This window comes from Triticum aestivum, chromosome 7B (assembly GCF_018294505.1).
Source record: "Triticum aestivum cultivar Chinese Spring chromosome 7B, IWGSC CS RefSeq v2.1, whole genome shotgun sequence".
In the NCBI taxonomy this organism is placed as follows: Eukaryota; Viridiplantae; Streptophyta; class Magnoliopsida; order Poales; family Poaceae; genus Triticum; species Triticum aestivum.
Genome location: NC_057813.1, coordinates 442,603,272 through 442,613,598, shown reverse-complemented (window position 1 = coordinate 442,613,598; position 10,327 = coordinate 442,603,272). Strand labels below are relative to the sequence as shown.

The 10,327-nt window shown below is 45.6% G+C and overlaps 2 pseudogenes; both read right to left on the bottom strand.

The window, feature by feature from the left end:
• Positions 1-524: 524 nt before the first annotated feature.
• Positions 525-1,780, bottom strand: LOC123161937 (F-box/kelch-repeat protein SKIP30-like; annotated as a pseudogene).
• Positions 1,781-4,311: 2,531 nt separating this feature from the next.
• Positions 4,312-6,438, bottom strand: LOC123158031 (cytosolic Fe-S cluster assembly factor NBP35-like; annotated as a pseudogene).
• Positions 6,439-10,327: the final 3,889 nt, after the last annotated feature.

Below are 10,327 nucleotides of genomic sequence, written 5' to 3'. Positions count from 1 at the left end.
ATATTGGTGTTTTTTTTTCCTGGGTGCCTCTCATTCTTCACTCTAATCTTATAACATGTCTCTAATCTGGTGAGCGAGAGAGAACTGTATGTTGAAAAGGCCTTCCAGGTGCAAAAATAATACCAGAAAAATCATAACTTCACTTTTAGGATACCAAGAGTAGCTTTCAGTTCAAAAAAGCACAAAAAACTGCATTCTTAACTTCATCTTATGCTTAACCAAAGAGCAATAGATTGGACTTCCTGTTCCTAACATCTATTCTGTATGAGCAAGTCCAAATTTGAAACACACGGGGAACTTTGCATTGTGCAAAAAAAAAATTCAAACCAATAAGATTGCAGCAAGCACTGCAAGGCACATGTAGTACTCCCTCCGTTCCTAAATATAAGTCTTTATAGAGATTTCACTATGGACTACATACGGAGCAAAATAAGTGAATCTATACTCTAAAATGCATCTATGTACATCCGTATGTGGTTCATAGTGAAATATCTTCAAAGACTTATATTTAGGAACGGAGGGAGTATAATATAGTAGTAGTATAATAACTGATTGACAATCTGACATTCGAGTCATGGCCAACATATATCCTCACTGCTACAACAAGTGATCCAAAACTAAAAGCATAGTTAACCTTTTTTCAGAAATTAAATGAGATGCAGAATAAATAAAATCCATCTGCAGTTTTCAGGAACAGCATTGCCACACTGGAACAAGCCTAGATCTTCAGCAGAGCACAGCCGGCGATACTACCTCGGCAACGCGTCATCGGTGATCCTTGTCGCCAGGTTGGCCTCTCGCTTGCGACATTCAAGATATCAACATCAGACAATGGCTTAATGCACTGATTTCTTGGCCCAGGCCCGATCACTCCACCAAACAAACATATGCTGTCCCCTAAACCAATCATGCCAAAGCCGATCCTGCTTTGGAATCCTGATGCACAAGGAACCATCTTATCAGGGAAATTCTCTCCATGCTGCTTCCTAATGCAGCTATTGCTCAGCACATACAACTCTCCACCAACCATTGCCATTGGGCCTTGCAGCCAAGAGTAGTCCTCAACAGCCCAATAATTACCACCATCTTCGAGAATCTGGACTGTGGATATCCCTTTATGCAATACGTGCATCTTATCCTTGATGACAAGACCAGAGCATGCAGAGGGGTGTGCCTGACGGAGGTCAGGGAGGGACTCCCAGGTGTCAGCTTCAGGATCGTAAATCTCAGCCTCCGATATCGATTTGCGGCAGTTTTTAAAGCCCCCAGCAACAATTATCTTCCCATCCAATGCACAACAAGCAAACATAGCTCGAGCTACAAGCATTGGAGCCCTCTGGGCCCACAAGCGGTGGAGAGGATCATAAGACCAGACCTAATTGCTCGCAAAGATTGTGTCATGGTCTCCAGTAAGGGGGTCAACTCTATCACTGCCACCACCAATTACATAGAGTTTTCCAGCAACAGAGGCAACTCCAAAACGGGCAATGTTCCTAATCTGAGATGGCATGACAGGGAGAGTTATCCACTTGTCTCGACAAGGATCATAAAGTTGCCAAATGTTTTCAGGTTCAAATGCCAACACGCATAGCAGTTCTTCTGTCGCACCAATCTGATTCCGAACATTGAGAAGCTCCCCATTGCGAACAGATGCTCTCCAAGAGCGGCAAACCAGCTGAAGAATAGGATGGGATACAAACGGGACACGTGCAAGGCACTGGAGAGCCACTTCATTAGGAAGACCATCAAGTAAGGTCGATACCATTGTGCACTCAACCATATTATCTCAGTATACAGCACGGAAGCGACAAGACCTATTAGCCTGAACATGTCAAACATACCAAGTTCAGATACACGCTGTCAGAGAAATCAGCGAAGTAAAATTAAAATAATGATCAGGCATTCATCTAATAGATATCATTCAAACAGAAACTTAATGAGACATGGAATGATGAAAACAAATAGTTAGAACTCTAAACCAACAATAGGGACATAATTAATTAAAGTATCCTAAGTGAGGCTGAAGGTGAGCCTGCAGGGCGCATCACATCATAGAGAAATTATTTTATTTGCTGAGGGATAGCGTGTAACAAAAGATTGTCGATAGACCCAAAATTGTTCGGAGTTCCTCCTAGGGCATAGCAAAGGTAGCTCATATTCATTGAAAGTTCTTACTTGGCACTTGCCCTGGTACAATGTTAAACAGTTTTTATTTGCAAATTGATTACAATACCTAAGGACAAAGGTATATTCCAAAATCATGATTGTTAACATCAACCATGAAAGAAACAGCAACAGCTACAAGTATTAAGGTATATTGTTACTTTATGTTCTTTAAGCTTCTCAGTTTTCACTATACAGATTTGTGAGGGAAAAAAATAGCCTCATGAAAACAAAGCGATCAATTAACTCGGCTCAAAAGTTGACTAACATGTGACAACTGACTATGGATATTCCAGAAAAGCTCCACGCGGAAAGTAACCACAGCAGACCTCTAGGATATGGGGCTTGTGAGTTGACAGAGATTTGTAAATTGGGAGATCCTTTTTCAAATGTTCACAGGGTTCTATATTCATCCTCTAGTTATCTATATATCCCCCAAGTCAAATGGTGTTTGTGTTCTTAGTTTTAAGATAAGAGGAACAAAAGAGCATGCACAAGTTCTCTAAAAAGTGGCCGGGCAACCTTAGCAGAGCAAGGCAAGGAGATTGCCTAGTTGGTCAAAGGCGCCAGAGGTGACGTTCAGATTCGGTGCAGCCAACTTGGCAAACCGGGCAGGTACAGAGATGGCCTCAGCCTTCGGGAGTGTGCTAGCAGTGCAAGACAGCGGGAAATGGGGAGTGGGCCCAGCGGTATGGGAGGAGATGTCTGCTAACCTACATGCACTAGCCAACGTAACCAAAAATCCAAACTGATGGAAAGGGCTAGGCAATCCACATATGCACTTCAACACCCCCTCTCACATGTGACGCGGGAAGTCAACACGTGAATAAACTCAGAGGTATGGCTCAAGAAGCCTATACATGGACATAGAGGGAACAACAACAATTTTTGGATGAATTGCAGAAGCCAGGATTGAGCTCAAAACCTTAGACTCTGATGATACCATGTTAAGCTTCATGCACTAGCCAACGCAACCAAAAGTCCAAACTTTTGGAAAGGGCTAAGCAATCCACATATACACTTCAAAATGTCGTGGTGGCAGAGGCAAGCAGAAGTGTAGCCTGGCAAAGCAGGTATGTAACAACCATGGAGCCGGAATAAAATTATGAAGTGATACTACTTGCGCGGACTACAACTAACCAGTGACCCACATAAATTTAGCATCTGATTTGGAACTAGGATAGTAGTATGAATGCTACAAATAACAATATTATCATCCTCCCTGGCATGGATGACATGAACCAACTGCACCAGGAAATGAGGTTGCCGCTTAGGGAAGATGGCCTTGGGAGTACTCTAAAAAGCACCAAGCTGGCGGCCGGGTGACCTCCAGATTCTAGTCAGGATTAGGCAGACACCTAGTTAGGATGGTGGCAGCTAGCACCTAAGCAGGGTAACGTTCACCATCTAGAGCACTGGTGCCCTCCTAGCTGATTGCACATACCATGGTTCTAGATCAGTATCCTGGTACTATAGCAGCTGCAAGCAGTAGTAGACCAGTCAACAACTCAAAATGATTTGTGATTAAAATTGGTATTGATCCATTACATACGAACATATATTCCTAAATCATCCTGCAAAATTAACTGAACATGACTAGGCACGGCCGAGCATCAGGAAATGGGTGAGGGAGAGGGAGGGGAAGAGTGAGGCGTCAGGGGCGACGGCATTTGCCTTTTGCCTTTTGCGGCCTCCTCTATTTTTGGGGCGGGTTCACGCAACGTATCCACGGAATATTCTCTATCTAGAGCGACATGCCATTGTTTGTTTCGCACAAGAAAAAAAGAGCAACATTTCGTCGCTATTCATTTTCATGCGGAATACCTTTTTTTTGCGGACTTTCATGTGGATTACGACAAAACACGACAGAGGAAGAATTATCAGCGTGTGTTAATCGTGTTGACAACGTGATTGACGAAGTCATCACAAACGCCTCGTAGTCGATCAAAACATCTCTTCCCACTAAATGAATCATCGGAAATCCTAAAATAAATGCAGCAAAATAATTGCAACTTTCCAAAGCCAAAACGATTAAAATCTGCAAGCCCGAAGTCTGTAATTTCAGCCTCTATCGCATCAACGCTCAATATTTCTGAAACAAAACCCGGATACACAAGCCAAAAAGCTTTAGGAAATTAAGAACAGAGTCAAAGCCACTCGGGCGTGTAACAAGCAATTGTACAACGAGACTTCCCAGATATCATCGTAACATTTTTGACTAGTAGTACTTCTCCAACAGGCACAAACACTGTCTGCTTACTTGGTTTTGATCAGCTTGTCGATGATGCTTTTCAGAGCCGGCGCACTGGCGCTGCACCTCTGGTCGGCGAAGCACGACCTCCCTTCCTCGGCTGCCTTGCACAACTGCGGGTCCATCGGCACCTTGCCGAGGAAAGGGACCCCCATCTCATGGCACATCTTCTCTGCGCCACCCTTGCTGCTGTCAAACACCTCGCTGCAGGCCACGACCGACAAAAGCTCCGGAGCCTTCTCCTTGATGTAGTTCATCGCCCACTCCGTGGCGTCTGTCTCCCCTGCAGGACCTGGCTTTACGAACTTGAGGTCTGTGAATGCCTGCCTCAGGCCACTCATGTTCTCCACAACGCCCAGCACCGGCACACCCATCTTCTTGCAGAAATTGATTTCCTTCCTCACGTCAATAAGAGAGACTTGCTGAGGGGTCGTCACGATTATCGCGCCATCAACTTCGGTGGCTTGTAGGTACTGGACGATTGAGATGTGCTCATCTGATGTTCCGGGGGTGCATCCACTACAAGGTAGTCAATCTCACCCCAGTCAACATCCTTGAGAAACTGTTTGATCAATCCGTTCTTGCGAGGACCCCTCCATATGACAGCATCATCTGGGTTAGGCAGCATAAAACCAATCGACATGACACCAAGGTTGGACTCAACGTAGATTGGTGACCACCCAAGGTTGCTCTGATGAATATCCTGGCCTTCAAGGCCTAACATTTTCGGGATGCTAGGGCCACATATATCTATGTCGAGGAGGCCAACCTGATGGTCTATTTCAGCTAGGGCAAATGAGAGCTGGGCTGAAAATGTGCTCTTTCCAACACCTCCCTTTCCTGACAAAACCAGTATCTTGTGTTTCACAGTAGCCATCCGCTCAGCAATAGCAACCAAGTCTGAAAACACACAATATAATACTCATCAACATTTTTAGGCCACTTAAAATGGAAGTAATAGAAGCAAACATACTAAGTATATTTGCACACGCGTTAACCACCAGTTATAATTGTTAGGAAAGCAACTTATCTTTATTGAAGGCCCAAGGGCATATATATATTACACATGACTTGAGGTGTAAGGAAACTAAATATAGACTAATAAGGACTCCTAGACCAATACTAATACTCCTTAACACCCCCCTCAAATGCAAAGCGTATGCAATAGCATTGCATTTGAAGAAGTGTAATACTAGAAGAAGAAAATGATAATCCAAATCCGCGTCTTGAGTGTCGTCGTAGCGTGAAGAGTCTTCAAAACCTGTCGAGTCGCAGAAGGGGATAAAGAAGAGATGGCACATCAGAGAAAGACACCGCATCAATAAAAGATACAGTAGAAGTATCATGAGAAGATGGGGTTGTCAAAAGAAGATGACACATCAAAATAATGAAGCATTGCTTAAAGAATCATGGCCCATGAAAACCGACGGCGAAAGAAGCTCGGCGGCAAGAGAATGGACTTAGATCAACAACGCAAAGAGAGGCCACAGAAATCCTATACAGAGGACAATGACCAGAAAAAAGGCTGACGGACATAGGTATGGTGGACTCACATGACATGAGAAAACACAAAATTCAACGGATTTGGTGGACGCAGCGGAAAACAAAGAAAACTAGAAACGGCAGGGATGGAAGCACCACGTAGCAGCAGGAAGCAACATCACATAGCAGCAGGAAAGCAACAAGCAGCAGCACATAGCAGGAGGAAGTAGGTAGCTAGCCGGAAGCGACTAGCACCAAGTAGCTAGCGGCACCACGTAGCAGCAGGTCCCTAAGCAGAAACCCTTAAGAAAGTCAACGGGGCAGCAAATAGTGAGCGTCAGGCGGAGATCCAGCAGCGTGTTGCGAGCACCGGCGACCGCTAGAAGGATCCCCTGGGTGGCGTCGATGGGATGCACTGCTGGGGACGGATGTGAAGATTTAAGTCGATGGTTGCTGTCGGGCTTGAGGCCAGGGAGAGCAGGGAGAGCATGCACAAGCGACGGCTTGAATAGGCCCAGCCTGGGAGATCTTCCATCGGGCATCAGCCGACCAGGCCCGACCCAACCGTGGATGTGCAGGCGATCGGAGGCGGACTGGAACAAGCACGCCAAGAACGAGACGAAGAATCGATCTGTTCGATCGAAGGAAGGTGGAGATCGAAAAAAAATCGATCGTGAGGACGAGTTGCGACGTCTGGAGACTTAAACCTAGGCTCTAATACAATGTTAGGAAAGCAACTTATCTTCATTGAAGGCCCAAGGGGCATATATATATTACACATGACTTGAGGTGTAAGGAAACTAAACATAGACTAATAAGGACTCCTAGACCAATACTAATACTCCTTAACAATAATAAATGATTATCTAGCCGGGTTGGCACACGTTTTCGTCTTGACTCTCCGGTAGAAACTTTGGGGCAATCTTTGAAGTTCTTTGTGTTGGTTGAATAGATGAATCTGAGATTGTGTGATGCATATCGTATAATCATACCCACGGATACTTGAGGTGACATTGGAGTATCTAGGTGACATTAGGGTTTTGGTTGATTTGTGTTTTAATGTGTTATTCTAGTACGAACTCTATGATAGATCGAACGGAAAGAATAGCTTCTTGTTATTTTACTACGAACTCTTGAATAGATCAATCAGAAAGGATAACTTTGAGGTGGTTTCGTACCCTACAATAATCTCTTCGTTTGTTCTCTGCTATTAGTGACTTTGGAGTGACTCTTTGTTGCATGTTGAGGGATTGTTATATGATCTAATTATGTTATTATTGTTGAGAGAACTTGCACCAGTGAAATTATGAACCCTAGGCCTTGTTTCCTAGCATTGCAATACCGTTTGTGCTCACTTTTATCATTAGTTACCTTGATGTTTTTATAATTTCAGATTACAAAAACCATTATCTACCATCCATATTGCACTTGTATCACCATCTCTTCGCTGAACTAGTGTACCTACACAATTCACCATTGTATTGGGTGTGTTGGGGACACAAGAGACTCTTTGTTATTTGGTTGCAGGGTTGTTTGAGAGAGACCATCTTCATCGTACGCCTCCCACGGATTGATAATCCTTAGGTCATCCACTTGAGGGAAATTTGCTACTGTCCTACAAACCTCTGCACTTGGAGGCCCAACAATGTCTACAAGGAGAAGGTTTCGTAGTAGACATCAAGTGTTGGGGAACGTTGCAGAAAATTAAAATTTTTCTTACGGTTTCACCAAGATCCATCTATGAGTTCATCCAAGCAACGAGTCAAGGGAGAGAGATTGCATCTACATACCACTTGTAGATCATGAGCGGAAGCGTTCGATGGGATGGTGATGATGGAGTCGTACTCGCCGTGATTCAGATCACCGATGACCAAGTGCTGAACGGACAGCACCTCCGCGTTCAACACACGTACGGGATGGAGACGTCTCCTCCTTCTTGATCCAGCAAGGGGGAAGGAGAGGTTGATGATGATCCAGCAGCACGACGGCGTGGTGGTGGATGCAGCAGAACTCCGGCAGGGCTTCGCCAAGCTGCTGCGGGAAGAGGACGAGGTGTAGCAGGGGGAGGGAGGCGCCAATGCACAGGGTGCGGCTGCCCTCCCCCTGCCCTCCTTTATATAGGCCCCCAGGGGGGGGGGCGCCGGCCCTGGGAGAACCAATCTCCCAAGGGGGCGGCGGCCAGGGGGGCTGGAGTGCCCCCAAGGCATGTGGTGCGCCCCCCACCCTAGGGTTTCAACCCTAGGCGCAGGGGGTGGGCCTAGGGGGGCGCACCAGCCCACTATGGGCTGGTTCCCCTCCCACTTCAGCCCATGGGGCCCTCCGGGATGGGTGGCCCCACCCGGTGGACCCCCGGGACCCTTCCGGTGGTCCCGGTACAATACCGGGTGACCCCGAAACTTTCTCCATGGCCGAAATACCACTTCCTATATATAATTCTTTACCTCCGGACCATTCCGAAACTCCTCGTGACGTCCGGGATCTCATACGGGACTCCGAACAACATTCGGTATACTGCATACTCATATTCATACAACCCTAGCGTCACCGAACCTTAAGTGTGTAGACCCTACGGGTTCGAGAGACATGCAGACATGACCGAGACGACTCTCCGGTCAATAACCAACAACGGGATCTGGATACCCATGTTGGCTCCCACATGCTCCTCGATGATGTCATTGGATGAACCACGATGTCGAGGATTCGATCAAACCCCGTATACAATTCCCTTTGTCAATCGGTACGTTACTTGCCCGATACTCGATCGTCGGTATCCCAATACCTTGTTCAGTCTCGTTACCGGCAAGTCACTTTACTCGTACCGTAATGCATGATCCCGTGACTAACCACTTAGTCACTTTGAGCTCATTATGATGATGCATTACCGAGTGGGCCCAGAGATACCTCTCCGTCATACGGAGTGACAAATCCCAGTCTCGATCCGTGTCAACCCAACAGACACTTTCGGAGATACCTGTAGTGCACCTTTATAGTCACCCAGTTACGTTCTGACGTTTGTACACCCAAAGCACTCTTACGGTATCCGGGAGTTACACGATCTCATGGTCTAAGGAAGAGATACTTGACATTGAAAAAGCTCTAGCAAACGAACTACACGATCTTGTGCTATGCTTAGGATTGGGTCTTGTCCATCACATCATTCTCCTAATGATGTGATCCCGTTGTCAATGACATCTGATGTCCATAGTCAGGAAACCATGACTATCTGCTGACCAACGAGCTAGTCAACTAGAGGCTCACTAGGGACATGTTATGGTCTATATATTCACACGTGTATTACGATTTCCGGATAATACAGTTATAGCATGAATAAAAGACAATTATCATGAACAAGGAAATATAATAATAACCCTTTTATTATTGCCTCTAGGGCATATTTCCAACAGTCTCCCACTTGCACTAGAGTCAATAATCTAGTTACATTGTGATGAATCGAACACCCATAGCGTTCTGGTGTTGATCATGTTTTGCTCGCGAGAGAGGTTTAGTCAACGGATCTGCGACATTCAGATCCGTATGTACTTTGCAAATATCTATGTCTCCATCTTGAACATTTTCACGGATGGAGTTGAAACGACTTGATGTGCCTGGTCTTCTTGTGAAACCTGGGCTCCTTGGCAAGGGCAATAGCTCCAGTGTTGTCACAGAAGAGTTTGATCGGCCCCGACGCATTGGGTATGACTCCTAGGTCGGTGATGAACTCCTTCACCCAAATAGCTTCATGCGCTGCCTCCGAGGCTGCCATGTACTCCGCTTCACATGTAGATCCCGCCACGACGCTCTGCTTGCAGCTGCACCAGCTTACTGCTCCACCATTCAACATATACACGTATCCGGTTTGTGACTTAGAGTCATCCAGATCTGTGTCGAAGCTAGCGTCGACGTAACCCTTTACGACGAGCTCTTCGTCACCTCCATAAACGAGAAACATGTCCTTTGTCCTTTTTAGGTACTTAAGGATATTCTTGACCGCTGTCTAGTGTTCCTTGCCGGGATTACTTTGGTACCATCCTACCAAACTTACGACAAGGTTTACATCAGGTCTGGTACACAGCATGGCATACATAATAGATCCTATGGCTGAAGCATAGGGGATGACACTCATCTCTTCTTTATCTTTTGCCGTGGTCGGGCATTGAGCCGAGCTCAATCTCACACCTTGCAATACAGGCAAGAACCCCTTCTTGGACCGATCCATTTTGAACTTCTTCAAAATCTTATCAAGGTATGTGCTTTGTGAAAGACCTATGAGGCGTCTCGATCTATCTCTATAGATCTTAATGCCTAATATATAAGCAGCTTCTCCAAGGTCCTTCATTGAAAAACACTTATTCAAGTAGGCCTTAATGCTGTCCAAAAGTTCTATATCATTTCCCATCAAGAGTATGTCATCTACATATAGTATGAGAAATG